Source organism: Amblyomma maculatum, chromosome 1 (assembly GCF_055883805.1).
Source record: "Amblyomma maculatum isolate TAMU_Amacu chromosome 1, ASM5588380v1, whole genome shotgun sequence".
Lineage (NCBI taxonomy): Eukaryota > Metazoa > Arthropoda > Arachnida > Ixodida > Ixodidae > Amblyomma > Amblyomma maculatum.
In genome coordinates this window covers 406,319,317-406,339,867 of record NC_139344.1, presented here as the reverse complement: position 1 = coordinate 406,339,867, position 20,551 = coordinate 406,319,317, and the positions used below count along the sequence as shown (strand labels likewise).

At 44.2% G+C, this 20,551-nt stretch overlaps 1 protein-coding gene across 4 annotated transcripts in view; it reads right to left on the bottom strand.

Moving 5' to 3' along the window:
• LOC146208813 (solute carrier family 41 member 3-like) overlaps positions 1-20,551 on the bottom strand; it is a 152,020-nt gene that overhangs the window by 88,126 nt on the left and 43,343 nt on the right. For 2 of the 4 annotated variants that reach the window (XM_084596147.1, XM_084596144.1), the window contains one exon: positions 20,131-20,311. The exons of 1 other annotated variant lie outside the window; for it this stretch is intronic. The gene's annotated coding sequence lies outside the window, so the exon portion shown is untranslated. Of the gene's footprint in view, positions 1-13,067; positions 13,213-20,130; positions 20,312-20,551 lie in introns of those variants that run through there. One more of the 4 variants, XM_084596153.1, reaches the window with a different exon arrangement.

Sequence of the window (20,551 nt, the reverse complement as noted above, 5' to 3'; positions counted from 1 at the left end):
ATCGAGACTCGGCAAAGGTATTATATTCTCCTCAGCATCGGCCGCGAAACGCACAGTAATGTACAGCAACTGTGGCCAACTAGATCTGCACTGCGACGACGGAAGCCAACTGGGCGACAGTGCAGTCACCAAGGTTGCAATGGTTGCGGACGCCGCGCATCATTCCAAAACCGGAAAGCTACCACTTGTATTCGGGGGTCGTCGAAAACGACATCCTGTGGCATACTACGTTTCATTCCTTTTTATTTATTTAGGCCCATTTTCAGTAAATGGTCGGGATCAAGATAACAACTGATTGTTTGCAGCTTGAGGGGTCCTTGGCCTCATTTAAAAATTGGCGAACAGCTGACAGAGAAACGCATTAGACAAGAAAAATAAGAAAATATAGATATATTTCCACGTTAGCATTATAATTTAAGCAATAGATTTCACAAGGAAAATGAGCTCCGATGGTGTTAATGTATGACTGTCTATGCCGGTCTGTAGGTAGGAATTTCAATCATTTGATGGCCATATTGGTAATCGAAATAGGGTTGAACCATTTTTGATGGCTTCGCGTATTATATTTTTGAGTAGCCTGACATAAGCTTGGTGTATCTGTTTATAAATTATTCGTACGTTGTTCTATATAAAAATAGCAGGAACGTAAGAGATTTCGATTGTACACATGATTACTTCTCGGAATGTTGTACTTGATGAAAACTTTCGGTGTGTGAGGTGCAAAGCATGTTTGCAATAACACTTTTTTTTCCTTTGCAACAATAGTAGTAGATTCAGCACAGGTATTTCGCCCACATTCAGGACTGCTACAAACAACTCGACTTTCAGGAGAAACAAAATTGTGTTGGTAAAGCTTTTCTAGTAACTTGCACAACAAGGCAAAAATAATTCGAAATTATAAGCTCAGGAACTCTGAGCATCTCTCTCGTTTCTCTAGCCAAGCATTCAGTAATTTATTTCACTTGCTGTTGCGTCAGCAGTAGTACGGGACAGTGTGGACTAATGCCCATTGTAACAATTTGCTGTTTCTTTACTTTTCACCCTATTATATTTGCGTCATCCAGCCGAACCCAAGATAACTTGCCGCGTGCCGAGAATTGGATAACAACAGGCCTTTGGCAACAGAGTACAGCGATAGAAGCAAGTAAGTAGAACGCGTCATGGTGGCGCTCGTTTCGTCGTAGAAAAACAAAGCTTCAGTTCAGAATATTACCGAATTGTGGAATTACAGTCAACATGAGATTTCAGAGTGAAAGACTAAACTCTTTTTGGCGGAGGACTTCTAACAACAACGTCAACTTGGACTAGTTATTTAATGCCGGATGCTTATTATCTTGAACATTTCTATTTTTGTTCAGGCGAAGAAGACATCAGTTTGTATTTGCGCAGATTAGGCGGCATGGGCCATTTTTCACACCATATTACAATCGCTCTCATGTCATTTCGTAGCGTAATGATGCGTTCAGGGGGCATGGATTATAATATAGACAATGCAGTCGTGCGCAAAAAGACTGGCTTTGTTTTTTTGTTTCATTTCGAGACCGTTTTGTAGAATAATAGCAGCAGTGCTATGCTACGTCTCTGTGACGAACACATGATGTAATATCAGTATGTCATCATCATTATCATCATGAGCCTGACTATACCCATTGCAGGGCAAAGGCCTCTCCCATATTTCTCCACTTAACCCGGTTCTGTGCTAGCTGCATTCACTTGACCCCTGCGAACTTCTTCATCTCATCCGCCCACCTAACTTTCTGCCGCCCCCTGCTACGCTTTCCTTCCCTTGGAATCTAGTTTGTTACCCTAAGCGACCATCGGTTATCCTCTCTTCGCACTACATGTCCTGCCCATGTCCATTTCTTCTTCTTAATTTCCACTAGAATGCCGGTAACTTGAGTTATTTCTCTTACCCACTCTGCACGCTTCCTATCTCTTAATGTTACCCCTACCATTTTTCGTTCCATAGCGCTCTGGGTTGTCCTCAACTTAAGTAGAACTCTCTTGGTTAGACTCCATGTTTCAGCCCCATAGGTGAGTACACGTAAGATGCAACTGTTGCATACTTTCCTCTTGAACGATACCGGTAAGCTGCTAGTCATAATCTGCGAGTGCTTGCCAAATGCGCTCCATCCCAATCTTATTCTTGTTATTTCCTTTTCATGGTCCGGATCTGCGGTTACTACCTGTCCTAAGTAGACATCAGTATGTGGTGAGCTGAAATAGTTGGCAAAAGCAAACTGAACGCGCGGCCTCTTGAAAATACCTGAGCGGGATAAGTAAGGTTCACGAGATTCAACGCGCGACACGTTTAGCTAGCAGATGATTATGCGGCACCCCATCCAGGACCTCGGAAACGTCGAGAAATATGGCATCATCAGCTCGCATCGAACTTACGTCATGAAAGGCGGAGGGCATTGTCTGCGGGCGGTATTGTCAGTATGGCGGAAATCAAAAACTGATTTTGTAGCTCTCTATAGCACACAGACTCACGCGCAGTTAAATGTCATCTTCACGGCAGATGTGCAATGATACGCGGCTATTAAAAGCTAAAGACACGCCTCAGCTTTTGCAGAGCCTATGGCGGCAATATGCCGGATGTTTCTGCAAAAATTAGAGATTTAAAAAACAAGGATTGGTAACTTCAGCTAGGATGTTGGTTCTTCCATAGTAGTTTTGTGCACGTGTCGGCCAATAATTGTGTCACAAAGCAATAATATTTAAATTCATTAGTAAAAAAATGCTGAAATTCACTTCTACACTTTTGGTTTGGGCTGGCTATTGTCGGCATCATCATCAGCAGCAGCAGGACTACACCCACTGCAGGGCGAAGGTCGCTTCCATATTTCTCTAATTAACCCGGTCCTGTCCTAACTGTATCCACTTAAACCCTGCGAACTTCTTAACCTCGTCCCCCCCCCCCCCCCCCCTAACTTCATGCCGCCCCTGCTGCGCTTTCCTTCCCTTAATCCAGTTTGTTACCCTAAGCAGGAATCTATTTATAGATGGCTATTTATACACATGACTAACACGCTCTCTCCATATTCAGCACGGTGCTTATAAAAAGAACGAGGAAAAATAGCACCCGATGTATGCTGCTGCATTTCGCGTGTCTGGGCATCAACAAATTGAACCTGAACGTGTAAACAGCTCTGACTAGCACTGCGATAAATGTAATACTCTTATCAAGGGCCTAGTGATAATTCTGCTCCATAAAATAATGTAGTCGATTCAGCGACACTTCCAAGAGTAATGCTAGCAGGCGCCAGCGAGCTGTACTGGGCATCAACAGCAAACAAGCAGCGGTGGGATCAACTTTCCTTATGCGACATTTATCACTTTTGCATGCGACTCGATATTAAATCAACGATCCTCAACGATGACTTCTTTTTCATGCCTTCGTATCCCATGGCTTACTACTTTCGCAAATAACAAATTTTAGCAGGTTTTTTTTTTTTTCTACTCACGCTGGCTGTCGCGGTCAACGCAGGTTTCGCTTGGACACCTTGGTTATGAATATTACTGGGCCTAAACATAAACAGCCTTCATAAATGCAGCATGCGTATGCAATGACCCCGTTGCGATATCTCGGTCGTAGTGCACTATTTCTTCTGTCTAAAGGAGCGCCAAAGGCTTCCCCCTGCTTGCCTTGCGGGTTCGAAACTTGTGCACGCTTGTAGAAATCTGCGTTGCGCGCTCGCAAGGTATTCTGGGATTAGCACGAAAGAGGTCTTTTGTCTATTCTACCTAGGAGCCTTCAGCCGCGAAGGTTTTCTGTACGAAATTATAAACAAGTACTCCCTCACACTACAAGTCCAAAATATTCGAGAAATTATTGCGTGAGAGGAGCATTATGAATCTTTGGACGTCGGTATATTAGCATTATAAACATGATGCAATTGAAATAATAAACACGCACTTAAATATTAGAAAATTTCTACGCTGAATAAACGCCGTTTACAGACTTCCTTTACTGATTACTCCTGTTCGTAGAGTGGGAACAAAAATTTATGAAATTGCAGTTTTCGAATTCAGCTTATTGAACTTAAATTTCCGCTTGTGAGCTTAGCGGGAGGATAATGACCGTGCATTTCAAAAATTATAACAAGTGCTTAACATAAGTGTACAGTGTGATTTCCTCCGCATCAAATTTCTTGACGAACTACTTTTTACACTCCGTGATGGTATCGATAATAGCATGCGTTTTATGCAAAATAAGGCATCACCAATTTTAAAAGCTTCAAGAACAAAATTATGTAAAAGCGGCGGATTAAAAACCGGTTGTTAAAGAAGCTATCGCTGCAACACTCACAGCTTTCCTTCTATCAATAGGTTCAAGCCATGCTTGAGCCCCCACAATTTTTTTTTTTCATTTACATGAACGAAAAGGGTGTAATGTGGAATCTACACTGCAGAAATGCGAAAGCCTAAGCGCTGCTGGTGCACACGGTGCTTCACCTTTGCTCTCATTATTATAATAACGAAGTGCACCGCCATAATCATCGCTAATGTCATCATTGTCATTATCACTAATTGCAGCGTCATTTTCATCGCTACTACCATCCTTACTGTAGACAAAGAGAATTATGATGTGTTTTTCGGTTGATGACATCATTTGATTGACAGCTTAGTGGGACAGGACGCCGGACGCCGTGAGTATGAGCCATTAAATTCTCTTGCCTAAAAGAAAGAAAAAAAAAGCTAAAGCCCTAACATTTACGCCGGCAAGCATTTTCCGTTCGTGAATGCGTGACACCGCGCCGAGTAGAAAAGTCCATGAAATTGCCAATCGAGATCATTTATGTGTTTCTCCCCGTTTGCAGCAGCCGATCGAATGTCTGCACGGCGCTCCTTCGACTTTGCCCAGACGAACGGCGCAACGAACTCAACACGAAGGGAGCAATACAACACTGGCGCACACTACCGACTGTAATACAAAACGGAACGCAAACTTCCTCTTTCACACTCAGCCACAAGAGGAAGTTTTTATTCCGTTTTGTATTACAGTTGGCAGTGTGCGCCGGTACTGTATTGCTCCCTTCGTGTTGTCTTCGTTCCGCCGCTCTTCTGGATATCACGCACCAACTCGCCCCAGAAGCCGTTATTCTTCGATTTTTCCTCCAGGAAGGCGCTAGAAGCTTATTATGATCTTCATTTTAAATAATCTCAGCATGCCAGTTTGGCTACTACATAAAGCGCCCCTTCCTTTTTTACTACCAATTTTTTCACGAGCGCAGAAGAGTACTTTTTCGCCACCGGTCTATTAAAACACGTATTAAAAATCCTAGATTCCAACGTGACGGAAGCACCTTTTCTCATAAACCTCCTTGCTCATCATAGCTTCAGCTCTACGAAGGTGGCACAATCCGCGAGTGGAGAGTGAACCTCATGCTTTAACCTCGGACATTGATGGTGAGGTCCTCACCAAATGCGTTCCGGGCAGTGTATAAAATGAATCAGTGTGAAAACACCAAATCACAGCATACATTGTGAAAATAGGGTGTCTCTTTGAAGTCTCGACGTTTGAGCTTTGGCGCTTCAGGGGCAGACAATTCAATTTGCCACACGCTAAAAATTCGTGATTAGTTTTTTTTGAGATGGCAGGGTGCCATCGGAATGCAACATATTCCAGGACCTTTCATAGCCGAATCACACATGCACCGCAAGCACGCTTGTATGGTTTGGTTAAAGCGGGGCTTTATATCCATAGAGTTTCTTACTACAATTAAAGGCAAAACAGGCGGCTCCACCCTTCATTCACCATGGACACCCAGGGCACGCTGAGACGACATGGATTCGGATGTGGCTTGTTCACTGTCCTACGGATTGGAATGTTTTGATTCTTCAGCTTCATTTTAACCTCTATTAGTGCGATTTGGCGTCATGTGGTTACGCACCCACGCACGGAGGTGATTTAAGATCCAAAGCATTAGATGGCTGTAGTGATCACCATAAAGAATGCGCAGGTCCACTAACTGTTCTGCGTGGTAACATTTGGAGAGGGAATCTAATTTCGCTGTGATGACTGTTAGTGATTTCACGTCATGTCGCGTCCACATGTTCTGTACATCGATCCAGGCAGCAACCGAGGATTAAAGAGCGACATCGCTTTATCGTACTGCGTATGTGCACCGACATGCCATCGCAATGGAGAGCGGACTTAACAGCGGCTCTGGATAATCACCGGAAATCAGCGGTCTTGTGAACTGTATTCCACGTCGTTCCTTTCAGCCCACAGGGCGAAAACACGGTTCATGAGGCGTGAGCCTGGCTAGAAGACGATACCAGTGAAACGTTTCTACTTTTTACACTGACAAAAAGTGCACTATTTTAGACGCTAACACAATTTTTAACAGAATATCTAATATCATTTGGCGACATGAAGTAAAAATTTTTCGTATTTGCTTTCAAGCTCATATATTGCAAAGGACAGTAGGAAAATTTGACTTAAGCATCTTCTAATGGTGAAACAACTTTTTCGTGAAATGTCCGTTTTACAAGTACTTATATTTTTTCAATCGTAATTATGGTTTAGGGTCAAGCCAAGTACCGGCATTTCAGCGGCAGATGAGGTGCCCTCTTAAGAAACTCGCATGAAGATGGTTCCAGCTTTCTCTCTGGGTAATGTTTAGAAACTTTATGTGACCATCAACATCGGGTGGCCTTTAATATATTCTAGTGAACTGGGCTAATTATTATGCATGCGATAATGAAAAGTTGTTCGATCCCGACAGCCGGCGGCTGCATTTCTATGAAGGCGAAACGAAGGGGCATCCGTGTGCTGTGCGATGCGTTTAAAGATCCCCAGGTGGTCGAAATTACTCCGTAGCCCTCCACTACCAGCACCCTTTTCTCTGTTTCCACTTTTACGCCCACCGTCCTCCCTTCACTTCCGGCGCAGTTCAGGTGTCCACAAAAGGTGTGACAGATACTGCGTCTTTCTTTTCTCGTGAACTTTCAACCCCCCAGCTCAGCCCCCCTCTTTCTGCGTGGCGGCGAGAGTGCTCTCCGATTGCCGAAACGCCGGATCGCTATCAGCAATCACGGTGCGTGCATCCCATGCCGAAACGCAGAGTCCCGTTCTCTTCACTCGCTAGCCGCGTCCGTCAGTCGCTGCTATCTGTTCGTCGCGCAACGTTCCTATGGGCCCATGCGCTGCCCCCCGCAACCTCCCGATAACATAATTCCTCTCTTCGTTTCTCCGACCCCAAAGTTTCTTTCATGACAGCCAAGAGCTGTTCGTGGAATGTTTCTTGAAGTTGTCTGTAATTTTACATACGTGTCTTGGTTGAAATCTTTGACTCAATCTATCGAAAAAGGGGAAACAGCTGATGAGCTGCGCTCAAATTTCGCATTAGTAAGTAACGTAATCGTCGGCTATTTTTTTATTTCCACAACACAAGCACTTGGATTCTTACAAAAAAGGTCAGTTTATATTGTTCTTATTTGGCACTTATATACTTCAGGTGCTCATTTGCCTGAAGGTCAATTCTATTGTCAGATATCGCAGCCTTGAGTTGTGGTTTATCCCAAGACACACACAGTTCTACAGCTGATGTGGCTAGCGCAGCGCGGATGAGAGGGAAACTTTTCAGAGGTATGAACAACAGATGATTGAGACTTGTTCGCCTTACACGAAGAATGTTTTCCTCGACAACTTAGTTTGGCGTGTCCCGGTGGAAATCAAAGAACCAAACATTCTCTGAATCTGCATTGAGTTGAAATGGGCAAAGCTGGCGAATGAATTGCTCGGGAACAAATGTAAAGCTCATTTTACTTGCTCCTGGATTTCTGCTCCCGCATTACAACCCACTCACGCGTCCTGGTATGGGCACTTTACCTCCTCCTAATGCTTATATACAGAAGCATTAACACATGCATCCACAGAAATATTCATTTGAATATTATAGCCGGTTAATAGTATTTCAATGTCGATAGATAATGAGCAGAACTAGAAAGGCTCATGACATACTACCTGATGCAAATTAGGCCCCAACACCACTTGGCGGATGAGCAGTGCACATAATTTTGAATTTATGCGAAGAAATCGAAACAAAAATGGCAATTGTTTCAGACTACCCTCGTACCACCTTCAAAGGCACTGCTTGGCCCTCAAAATAAAATTCTAGTCCTTATGCGCGGAGTAACCGCAAGGGTGACATACGCTCCATCGCTGCCCAGAAGCATGTTGTCGAGAGTAGGAACGCTAAGAAGTACGCGGAGATGTGATGCTAGACAGGCAGTAATTCAACAAGGTGTCTAACGATATCCACCGTTGGAGGTAAGCTATCGCATTCATACACGGGTGCCTTCAAAGTAGCAAAAAATGGATGTCGGAAATGATTTCTGCGAAATGACGACGCCTATAGAGCAGTCACTTTTCAAAATGACTCTGGAATTTCTGCAGACCATTTTAAAAATTTACTGCTAATTTATCTTCAGTCCACCTATGCAGAACGGCAAGGGCGCGTTTTCATTCAAAAGAATTGTCATATGAACTTGTAGTGTTCCGCTGGGTCGTTTCGTTGCCCAGCTACATCTTTCTAGCAGAGCTTGACAGTACACTCGTCTCATGGGTTCAAACGTTACAAGAGTGTTCCGGTTTGTAGATTACATTACGATTGATGATTACGCAGAGAGCTATGGAACGAAAAATGGTAGGGGTAACATTAAGAGATAGGAAGCGTGCACAGTGGGTCAGAGAAATAACTCAAGTTACTGGCATGCTAGTGGAAATCAAGAAGAAGAAATGGCATGGGCAGGACATTTAGAGCGAAGAGAGGATAACCGATGGTCGCTCAGGGTAACAAACTGGATTCCAAGGGAAGGAAAGCGTAGCACGGGGCGGCAGAAAGTTAGGTAGGCGGATGAGATTAAGAAGTTCTCAGGGGTCAAGTGGATGCCGCTATCACAGAACCGGGTTAATTAGAGAAATATGGGAGAGTCCTTCGCCCAGCAGTGGGTATGATGATGATAATATTGTACTCAAATATGATTCGAATAGTCTTGGTACAGAAGTGAATGGCCCTTGATCTACATTTTTTTCTGACTTCCTTTCGCGATTAGAAATGACACAGGAAGTACATCACAGTACAACAAATGACACAGTTCAAGACAACATCAAGTTCCTTGGCCTGACATCCTATTTAGCTGCTTTTGATGTATGCTGATAATTTGACCTTCGAAGTAAGAAGAGGTTGCTTCCTTACAGCTGAGCCCACTAGAAACTCGTGAAAAGGGGCATTGCGTCTTGAAAAAAAATTATGTACAGTTACTGGTGCCTACAGTATTTTACTCACAGGTTCATAAGATAGCTAGCAGATGAAGGATTCCTCTTCGTATTTTTACACCTAAAGTAGAAGGGAGGCTAAAAACTGAAGGTTCGCAATCCAGCCGACCATTATTACAAATAAAGGAAGCTGACAATAAAACCTTACACCCGCGTGCTGTCACATAATTCGAAGATAATACGAAAGAAGGCTGTAGTTGATGTGTTTCGTGAAACTATGATATTGTGGGTTGTACGCGTGGGCAAATGGTCACGAAAAAATCTTGAAACTGTTCCCCAGTGCAAGATAAACAATCGGGAAAAGTATGTGCCCGACTAAGATAACGTAGTCTATCCAATCCCTTTGTCTCACAGTGGTTCATATATCGGTCAAACGGTCTTTGTCTGAGCGACTGGGTTAAAGAGGGTCGCAACATGTCAAGAATTCTTCCGCAACATCGGTATTCACTACCGCAATCGATCTTCTTTGCCCGAAAGTAGCCTGCATGGTTGCCCCTAATCACAAAGATCAATTCACTAAAAAATTAATAAAGGCATATGATGTCATGAAGCTGGATGCGAAAGCACAATTACCTGCTTTTCGACAATCGCTGTACTCACAAAACATCTGCTTGCTTAGAGTGATAGGGTGTGACCTACTTTTAACTTTTTCATTTTTCTATTTTTTTATGCTAGAGCATATGCGGCAATAGCGCCATGAATGAACTTCTGTTGTCAGTACAGCCCTATTTTTGTCCCTTTGTCTCCTCTAGGCCTCAGGCAATTCCACTGTTTCACTTGTGAACAGTGACATATATACTGGCCCGGAGCTTCAGACATTGGTTCTTAACATTTTCGCTCGACTTTTTTTTTCTCTCTGCACATATGTGAGTGATTAAAGCTAGGCTATATACATCTGTTGAAATGCTGCGTGGTAAGATCTATACAAAAGCAACTGGTTGCTCCTCAAAAGCTATTAGTTAGGACCATCCCCAACTCACGTTTCCTAAAGTGCACTGAGAATGACTCCATCAAAACCATGATCAAAACAGTAAAACACTTTTCGGGGCATGTTGGTGCATTGCTTCTAATAATTCAAGCACAACGACGTCCTGTAGTTTCTCTATCTGTTTGCAGTCGTTGCATGCGCTTGAAATATTAGAAGAATCCATCAAAGCGGTTCTTTCAGCGAAAATGTATTCTATTACTACTTCTGCCTGCGTTCGCATTTCTAAACAGTTCCTGTTGGGCTCATTGGCCTTTCGTGATATCAGATACCAGCGCTTCTGTCTGCGTCGTTCTCGTTGATACTCGTTCATTATCTTTTTCGCGCTTACTTATATTAGAGAATGTTTACATTTATGGAAAGATTCAAACTCATGGCACAAACATCGGATTCAAAGACCTTCCCGACAGTCGATTCAACGGTGTATGAAAGCTAAGAGTCGCCATCATTTTGATGTGAACGACGGTGTTAGGATTCGCATCCCAATATCGCTATATTGACGTCAGCAATTTGCGTGCGAAATCGATCGGTGATGTTGACGCCTGCATTTAGTCTTTCTTTTTCTTTTGTCTTTTCTAGCCTACAGAAGCTGAGACTTCGATGGGAGTGGCATCTTTGTGACTACAATGCGGCACCCTTTCGACGCGGGCCAAGTTTTTTGGGGGGCTCAGTTTCATTTTACGTTTCGTTAAAGGCGGCTGAAACCGCTGCTCGAGCTCTCTCATCCAAGGACCTTTGGGCTGCGAAGTCGAAGGTGGATAAGGCAGCCTCGCCATCCGCACAAGTTCGGATGTGGTCTGGTTGCCGTGGTAAACCGACACCATCGAAAAGTTGCCTGTGGGAACCTCGGCCTTCGTCTTTCTTCCACGCCACAAAGACTGGTTGGTTCGAGCAGAATGAAGCTGGATCTAGCAAATGCGCGATTCAGTCAGTTTTCATAATAAGTGATAGTGAACAAGAAAAAAAACTAACGACAGTCACGACGAGACACTAAATTCACTGTAAGTGGCCTATTTCGCTCCAAGTCAACATGAAAAATAATTGCGTCCTTTGAGTCTATTTTTCAAACTTTTATGTGGCCAGCACTTCTGATTTATTAACACACAAGACGCATGCTGTTAGTGCAGGTATTGCTTTTTTGAGCGTTCGGTGAGACAGTTGCGGTCATATTACCATTTGGACGCCTGAATCTGGCAGATTTTGCTTGTTTATTGAAATCGAGCTTGTCAATGCTTTTTTTTTTTCTTCTTTCTGCGCACGTAACGCTGCAAGACCTCCGCCCACTTGAACGGCTTTCCCTTCTCAACTGCGTACTAAATAAGGTTGACACACTAGATTGCTCTATGGTCCACTTAACCCATGACGTGTTTTGAGCCACTTACGGATCACGTAGTATTCCTACTATATTCTAGGAAAGAAATGAAATAATTTATTGTTTCAGTTACACACATCATTGTAAGGCTTCGATCAGGCGTTTATTAAATTTTACACTCGAGTTAGTGCTTTACTAACTTCCTGATCCTTTCAACAGCTGAGCCCCGCCAATCAAGCGTGGGTTTAGTTTGAACAGGGTTTTATATGTAGCTTTGTTTCGGTCTAAATAACCAAAGTGATGATACGCAACTGTTTATTGAAACACTATACAAAACAGAGAATAAAAGCCAATCGAAACCGCCACTTCCTTTAGAATGAGTTTTTTCCATCACGGACTATTACGCGTATATTTGTCTGACGCTACACCTTTAAGTCGGCGGCGACCATTTTCACGAGCTTCGCACTGAAGTCACGCAGTGCGAAACTTTTGCTCTAACCACATGTTTCTTAATTTAACTATCAAAACATCACAAACTTTTTTCTCTTGAATTTCTAGGTGAGTTAAGAATGACTTAGCTGCTGCAGTGTAGTCCGCCTTAGCCCGCAAACCGCTAATATGCTTTGATTACGGGGCACTTTCGCCAGTCGACATATTCAGCATTGCTGGAGCTGATCGGGGCGCGGGCCTACTAGCGCGAAATTCGTTGTTTCTTCCAACGAATGCCGAGTATCGGTTACCTGCTACACGGAAGCAGAGGGTATCTCTAGGGAGGAACGTTTAGTTAGACGCATCGAGATCCGTGGGTGAACATCAGGTCTAACATTAGTCTGCCTCAGTACGCGTGCCGGCGCGGAGAGCATGGAAATCGCTGCACCCTGCGTCGCCTTTCTTCGGTCCCAAAACGGATCGAAGAGTTTGCTGGAACCTCTTTTGCAAAAAGCCACTCACTCTGTTGTCTTCTGGCCTGCTTTCCCAACGTCACCACAACCGAATGAAATCAGAGGTGGTGTAAAAGCAGGGAGGCCAAGTGCGCCGAATCAGAATGCACTGCAAGCGGACAATCCGGCAAGGGCAACACACAGCTATTGGGCACCGATTGCGAGGTGAGAGCCAAAATGCGTAAGCAGGTGTGCCACGCTAGTCTAGCATCTTGCGCAACCTATCCGAATAGCCCTTGTCCGTCTCTTCCTTCCGTCCTTCGTGTACTTTTTCGCGCTTTTTTCCATCATGATCATTATATCCGACGTACCCTTCGCATCGTATTGTCGAGAAACTTGACGTTGCATCAAAAGGCCCTTTCCATCTCCCCTGCTCAGCCTAATGTGAGGCCGCATCTTGTGGCTTGCACTTGATCTACTGCCGCTAGTGCTACACGTGGACTTGCACCGAAGAAAATTCAGTGCGAACCTCCATCAGAGTGAGCAGTGCCGGTGAGCGGGATATCCGCGACAATGGCGCTGCTTCGGGCATTTACTCACCGCCAGGATGAGCCCCACTGTACGTAGTTAGTGGACCTGCGGCGTGTGTAGAGCGGGTTGTGGTGCGAACCTTCCGGCGATAAAAATGAAAGACGTTGCGCCCGCGACTCGCAGATAGGAGGCCGCCGTCTCTCGCGTGTGGCACGTCCGCCGGTGCGTCGCTTCCGGCGTTCTGATTACACCCACGCAGGTCACGAGCCTCTCTACATTTACTCTATCCTCTTTTCTAAAGCCGCAATCGCGCTGCGATGCACCTTGACGTCTTTGCCGCATAAAGTTCATGTTAGCAGAAACGTCTACAACTCCCGAACGCCCTTTTATTTCGCCAAACACGTTAACTCTAAAGTATTGGGCTAGCACGGGAGCCAACCCGTGCGAGGCATTTGCCAAGCCAGTGCAGTGAATTATGCACAACTGGCTCTCCGGCAGCGCACAGTCTTGGTTGAGGCGAGAGAGATCTCTGTGTAGGGCGTGTAGGAGAGTATCCACAGTCCAGCCGGTAAGTGGGGCAGGTGGGTGATTTGTCTCTCTCGGTGTAGGTTATCAGGGTTTCGAAGGGGACAAAAGGCCGGTTCTGTAGAATGCTGGCCGGGACGACGACACAGCGCTGACAGATGAGCCGGCAGAGAAGACAGGCACATATGTGCTGGCTAGCAACGATGTGATTTATTAATGCGAAAGCCTAATATGTCTCGCGAGAATGAAAACCCGTCAGTAAAAGTGGTCCGAAAAGGTCACAGGACGTAGTACGAAGGTGCATGTCCTGTCACCAGTCATATATCATCGTTAGCAGTGTAATGCTAAGTCATATAGCTTAATACTCAGTAATATGACGCTATAACAGGTTGTGTGATCAAGATTAGACATTCGAAGTCATTACATGATGCACAAAAATAGCGAAATGGCCTGTGTAGCATAATGTCGCGTATATGTAACTTCATAACATTATGTGACCTCAAAAGTAATTATAGGATGTCACATGTAAATCAGGAGGAAAAAGAAGTGTCACGTAATTCAGAATGATTTTCAAAACTGATAACATTACACCGGAGTCACAAGAAACAAGTGTCACGTGATTAAGGGTGATGCCGTCACGTTGGAGTCACGTAAAAGAAAGCGTCTCGTGATTTGGGATGACTGACAAAAGGGGAGGACATCACGCAGCAATTACGTGACGGTTTATCATGTTGTTCGGGATGATTTACAAAAGTCAGAATGCCACACCATAGACACGGACAGTGTCACATGGTTCAGGATGACCTGCAAAAAGCGATGTCGTCAACCCGCAGTCACGTGGCAGTCTCATGTGCTTCATGATGACTTGCAAGAGCGACGTGACGTCGGAGTTACGTCACAAAACGTGATGTGATTTAGGATGGCTAGCAACAACAGCTCGTAGTATCACAGTCACGTAACAATATCACGGAGTTATTGAGGGCCTGGTTAATTGGAGGAATATGAACAGGCCTTTGCCCTGTAGTGGGCATAGTCCGGCTGATCATGAATGTATCGGATTATTATCAAAAATTGATGATGCCTTAGAGGAGTCACATAACAAAACCTCATGTCATTCATAATGATTTGAAAAAATGATGACGCCATGCCAAAGCTGGAGTCATGGAACTAAGTGTGACGCAATTGAAGATAATCAGCCAGCAGCAACAAATGCTAATGCTTTCGTATTTCCCCACTTAAGCAGAGATCAGAGCGCTCAAAATTTTTGCAAAGCAAAGTTCAGCAATAAAAAGGAGTCGGGAGAGCAAAAACACAAATGGGAAACGAACTGGAACGCAGTCATGATCGGAACATCAACAATGGAGTTATCAAACACTGACACTGATTAAGGAAAGCCAGGTTGGCTGACGCATGTGTCACCAAAATTGTCTGTCAAATGCTTCAGAAAGCAGCCGTGAGGCTTGAATTTTATATTTGGTGACTAAAATGGCCCGGCTCGAAAACGCCTCAGTCTTTGCAATTAAAACAATAGGTGACTATGTTGGTTCGGCGTGAGTGGACTTCGGTTCGCCTAGTCGTTCACTGGTGCAACGAGAGTTGAATGCCACTAAACACCACAACAGCACCTAGCAAATCTGTTCCCTGTTTCTTGCCACAGGGTTTTTGTTTATTGAATTACTTCTATGCATACCACCTTAAGTCATCTTTACTGGCATTTTTTTTTTCAGATTATACCAGACTGTGCACTTAGAGCATACACTCAGTGCTCTACTTATTGGGTGGTTGCTCAGCACTGCTGAGCGCAGTCTACTGAATTGTACTGCTACGTCTTACAACACCTTCATCGGGTAGCCTGAAGCAGATAGCCTTCTTCCCTGCGCGTGAAAGCTGTCTCAGGGTTTTATGCACAGATAACCTATACAAAGCGGCTTTCATACAAAGCTTTGCCACCCCGCGCTTGAATATTTTTGAGTGAACTAAGTGGAATGGAAGAACGCTCTTCCGGGAGCGCCGGGAGCACTACCAAAACATTTGGTAGTTGTAAAGCACAAGTTCCAGATCTAAAAAGCTCGGTACATTGTTAACAATGTGTTTTATCCTCAAGTGTTCGTGAAAACACATTTTACCAAATGAATGAAACTATTTACTATGTTCACAATAGTATTTATTTAATTAAGCAGCTGTGAATCTGTCTTGCGACATAAAAAATCATCCGCGCGTTTTGTGCAAGGATTATAGATAATATTTCAGCTGTTGGCCATTAAATAATTGTGCAGGAATTTTACCTCTTTAAGCCTGCATTTTATTTGCTTCCTCTTTTTAAGTACATTACAAGATTTCATTTGGTATTACCAGGAAGAGTATTATTTGCTTGCAATTATTTTTGACATTGTGTATGCTCCGCCTTTAAGGATGTGGTACTACAGCAATAATGGGTCACGTCAAAGGTTCCTCTTGTCTACGAAGACACGGAAGCTCTCTTTTTTTCTCAATCACAATTACTACGTAAAAGCCCACAATACTTACACATAAATCACAGCATTAATCGCGCCATACGAATGCGACCCCGGGGCCTAGAAGCAGCCTGTCCCGTACCCAAGGTCAAGGGATCCAATCACGACTAATTATCCTAATTTTCTTTCCAGTTCATTTCGTCCACTTTACATACATGCCTTAATGACACATAAGTCATGCTACAACCTTCCAATCACCAGTTGTTGTTTTTTTAATCTCTGAATTACTTTTCGACCAATCGCTTCTGTATTTTTACTTGGGCAACTTCATTGCAGAATTTAAAGATTAATAGGCTGCGAATTGCATCTTAAAGCAAGTTTGAAATAGTTTTCATTCAAATATCTCCTTCAAACCGAGTTCAAACAATTTTATCACGTAGAAAATATACCGGACAGCCGACGATGCATTTCATAATTCGCGGTTCTCTTGCACCGCTTATGAATAAATGATCAATATTGCATTTATTAATGAGGAAGTCTAACTTGGCTCATGGCTGATGCGTGCATACAGACCAGTAAGTAACAACAAAGATAAATGTATAACGTAATTTCGTACAAAAATGATGACGTAACAGTTTGTTGTGCCGCGTTTACGCTCGTGTCATACAATTACGCTGTCCATTCTGAATCTATTTCCAAGTCATGTTGGAAGCTAGCAGTCTTAAGCGTCTATATCAAATTTTCCAGCAGTTTCCCCCTGGCATCTGTTGCGTAGAGATCTCACTCCAATAATGTTAAAAGTGTTACTCGGAACCATGAAACCTATCGTTAGCTCTTTCGTTGACGCTCACTGCTCAAGAAATGAAAAGCTTTAAGAAGAAAAAAACGAAGCTTACAAGTTGCCGACATAACAAAGATCAGGAAGGTAGCTGAAGCGCCGTTGTACTCCTTCTGTCTCAAAACTAAAAAAATAAGACTCAGCTTTGCATTTGTGATTAAACTTTGTCTTGTTAATAGCGCGAATACCCTCGCTCCAGGAGCACTGTTGTCCTTCTCTGGAAAAAGCTGTTTATTTTTTCTTGGCCTCGGGAATGTCTGCGGTCGCATTCTGAATGAAACTGCCAGTTCTTCAGTACATCGCGGTACTTTGACATGGCTGACTTCTCACCCACGAAAATATGGAAACAAGAAATGAGCACTCTGGACCCCTGCCGGGCTGTTTTTATAACAAGAAACCTAAGAGGCAACCGTAGGAGCCTTGTTTGTGTTTCCGCGCTCGCTACCGACAAAGTCGTAGCATCACTTTCCAGCACTACACGGCAACCAAAGCAGAGCCCTTGGATGTTTTCCTGCAGCAGCGTCTTATGTAACAGGCTCGCGTTGCCAGCATATGTTATTAGCTTAAGAATAAGTGTTTATCCTTCTGGCTTCTATTCTGCCGCGCCAATCCTTGGCTAGTGAAATTGTGCACAAACCAGGCCAAATAGGCAGCCTTGTAACCCTGGGAGACTGTAAACACTCGCGTACCGAATACGCTCACCAAGATGTCATGATTAAAAATACTATAATTGGGTCGCCAGGCGCTATTATAATGTACCCTCGATCCCTACTTGAGCTTCAATTAAATCTATCGCACCCGCGATCAGCCTTACAGACATAGTCTCAGGCGTCCTGTCAATAAATGAAGTCCATTAAGCGCCTCTACGGGAGCCGAGGCTTCGGGTACGTTTCACAGTGATGCACAGCGAAACCGCCTCTTTCGTGCATGCCATGTTGTTCAAGCGCCCAGGGTACATGTGAAGGTCTTCTTCGGTCCTTTTTAGCTCCCGTGGCTGGTACTACAACACGGGAGCCCCTTATTGAGACGCTTCGGAGCGGTGCTAGAGCAGCACATTACAAGTTTCCCCACTAACGGCGCTGAGTATCGACACCAGTCAAAACAGGTCCTACACAAAGCGCAGGCGCGGACGTAGTGTGACGTCCATGATTACCCTTGGGCGTCATCTGCACTATATGTTTCATTAGCGCCAGAATTAGAGATAAAGCAAGCGGCTGCGCCAACTATATATTGTTGTTCCTGGTTGCTTTATTGCGACGGCATCGTGTAAACCAAAACGCTTTTTTTTTTTTGGCATATGTGAAAATTTGAGGCACACGTAAAGTCCAATGAGACACAAGAAAAAGCGAGAAAATTTAAAACATTTGTGCCACTCTCAAGCCTCACCCGCTGCGTTCGTCCATACGTCACAAACACTCGTTATGAGGCATCCACTGTGGTAAGACTTTTGCAGCAATAAGGACAAAAGAAAGTGAAAGGCTGTCAAGGCTCCTGATTAGCGCAATATTTAGGCCACCTAGTGGACCTGTCCCGTGGAAGAAAAATTACGAGAGACTTTAGCGACTAAGGTAGTGAAAGGCGCAAGCCTGAGTGCCACATTCTGCTACGCAACTGGCACTGATTAGCAATTAATTAGTCATTAGTTTATTAGTAGTCATCAAGTATATAATAATTTACTTAATCATTATTTATATATTTATTTATTTGCATAATTAGTTATCATCATCATCAGACTGAATATACCCACTGCAGGGCGAAGGCCTCTCACATATTTCTTCACTTAACCCGATTCTGTGCTAGCTGCATCCACTTGACCCCTGCGAACTTCTTAACCTCATCCGCCCACCTAACTTTCTGCCGCCCTCTGCTACGCTTTCCTTCCCTTGGAATCCAGTTTTTTACCCTCAGCGACCATCGGTTATCCTCTCTTCGCACTACATGTCCTGCCCATGCCCATTTCTTCTTCTTAATTTCCACTAGAATGTCGCTAACTTGAGTTATTTCTCTGACCCAATCTGCACGCTTCCTATCTCTTAATGTTACCCCTACCTATTTTCGTTCTATAGCCCTCTGGGTTGTCCTCAACTTAAGTAGAACTCTCTTGGTTAGCCTCCACGTTTCAGCCCCATAGGTGAGTACAGGTAAGATGCAACTGTTGTATACTTTCCTCTTGGGCGATACCGGTAAGCTGCTAGTCATAATCTGCGTGTGCTTGCCAAATGCGCTCCATCCCAATCTTATTCTTCTTACTTCCTTTTCATAGTCCGGATCTGCGGTTACTATCTGTCCTAAGTAGACATATTCGCCTACTACTTCCAGTACTCGCTACCTAATGTAAACTGCTGCTCCTTCCCGAGGCTGTTGAACAATTAGTTATCAATTAGAAATTAATTTATTATTTATTGATCATTGATTGACATATGACCATATAAGGCACGCATTCGCGCATACTATGGTGGGGCTCTGACTGGTCGAGACCTCTATGACGTCATCTCACCCCGGTCAATTCGAGCGGCCGCAAAATCGGGACACATTTTGTCCACGACAGCATGAGCGATTAAAGGATTTCGCCTTAAAACGGTGAAAGAACAGAGGTACTGTGTGATCTCAGTGACGACTCATCCTTGGGACATCAGACGTCAGCTAGGTTTTGTAGCATGGCAATAAAGGTTTGGTTTGGTTAATGGGGTTTAACAACTCAAAGCGATTAAGACTACGAGAGACGCCGTATCGCAGGACTCCGGAAATTTCGACCACCCTGGGTTCTTTAACCTGTACTGACATCGCACAGTACACGGGCGCCTCGCCTTTCGCCTCCATCGAAAAGCGGCTGCTGTGGCTGGGATTCGATCCCGCGTCCTTGGGAACAGTAGTCGAGCACCCTAACCAATGCACCACCCCACGGGGCAATATTGTCGTGAAGGCGTTGCAGGTTTTAACTTTCTTTGTGGGCTTTATGCAAGGCAACGATCACGTATGACAGAAACGCGTTACGACCAGAGGGCCAGCAACAACGCGCACCAAGAGTATAAATAAGCTTCGGCACGATCCTAGCCGTCGGTGCGTAACACATACCGGAAGACCACTCTTGCAGTCACTGAATAATACAAAATAATGAGCTACAGATGCGTCGATAATGGCCTTTAGGACAACGTCTCGCAACCATGCCTATTATGATAACCCTTACTTCTGTGCAGGCCACCGCTTAAGAACACATCAACAATACTTTTGTTTTTCAAAAACACCGCCTCTGTCAGGGCTCTCACAGACGAAGGCACAACAACATACTTTAAGAAAAGAAAACTCACGAACTAACCTGCAAAAAAGGCGACCGGAAGGCTCACTGGTGCTCAGTTTGCACTGGACAGCTCTGGTGATGTAGCTGGTGCCGAGGCATCACCGTGCACAGAGGCGAAGGCAGTGTTCCGCGTGTCTGGGTGCACTCTTCTTGTAGCTATGCAGCAGGGTTTTCTACACGCCGGGATCCCATTACAATTCTGCAAAAGAGGGAAAAGACACTCTCAGGACCGCACCTGCTGCGCCGATAATTCTAACACAGGGACAAACGTTATGCGGACCAGAATAAATATGAATGTATAATAGCAAATACAGCGACTGTGCGGTCCACCTGCATTTGTCATCTTGCAGTATATTTGATTGAAATGTATTATAATGTGCTATTCCTTTATATAGTTACAGAGTTTCATGATAACTGTTGTTACATTTCCTAATGTTTT